The following is an 855-nucleotide window of genomic DNA, read 5'->3' on the forward strand; positions in this document are numbered from 1 at the left end:
GGATAGAATAAATCAGTGTATTAATGTTCAAGATCATCCTTTCGAATACAGAAGAACGATTTTTAGCGATAGGAAAACTTAAACGGTCGCAAATGACTTTGAAAGACCTTAAAGGCCAACGTATCATAAGTCAGTGCACATTCATCACGAAATGAGCTATACGTCTAACTATATATAAACGAAAAAACATATTCCATTTAAAAAAATAAAGGTTATCTCGAAATCTTGGAGGCACATCCACCCAGAGGGGATCCATGATCATCAAAAGATATTCTGCTCGAAACAAAGTAAATTCAACTTAAAACATTTTTTTTTTGGAATAACGAATAATTTGAAAGATAATGTAATATATATTGCGTCTAACTTTTAAATAAGACCTTATGTACATATATCGATCTAGCCTAGCGGTGTACAATCTTTCTGGCGATTAAAAGTATTATATATTTAAGTGTTCAATATATACATATTTTAAATTCTTAACTTCTTTTTATTACCAATAATATATCTCAAATTTATTCTAATTTATCCCGAATTTATTGTTAAAATAAACGTTACAATATGCAATATTAGTTTTTTAAATAATTCTGTCTTTTGGAATAAAATTTATATTTCTCTTACACTTCTTACGCACTTTTTTTTTTATAGGAAACGATAGATCTTTGCTGAACTTAATATAATCTATATATATATACGAGGGTCGTTCGAAAAGTCCGTGCAAAGTCACTGCTGATGGCACTACTGGCGCGTATCAAGGTTAGATTTAGTTAGTAGCATCTCTTGGAGGAACACACACCAAGTTACAGCCAGATCGGTCTATTTGTTTGTGTTTGGCATTCATTTGAATCGAGGAAGTCG

The 855-nt window shown here is 30.9% G+C and overlaps 1 protein-coding gene across 4 annotated transcripts in view; it reads left to right on the plus strand.

The window, feature by feature from the left end:
- The window catches only part of LOC108755222, a 163,704-nt gene that overhangs the window by 113,355 nt on the left and 49,494 nt on the right, over nt 1–855 (plus strand). The window lies entirely within an intron of this gene.

Source organism: Trachymyrmex septentrionalis, unplaced genomic scaffold (assembly GCF_001594115.1).
Source record: "Trachymyrmex septentrionalis isolate Tsep2-gDNA-1 unplaced genomic scaffold, Tsep1.0 scaffold86, whole genome shotgun sequence".
In the NCBI taxonomy this organism is placed as follows: Eukaryota; Metazoa; Arthropoda; class Insecta; order Hymenoptera; family Formicidae; genus Trachymyrmex; species Trachymyrmex septentrionalis.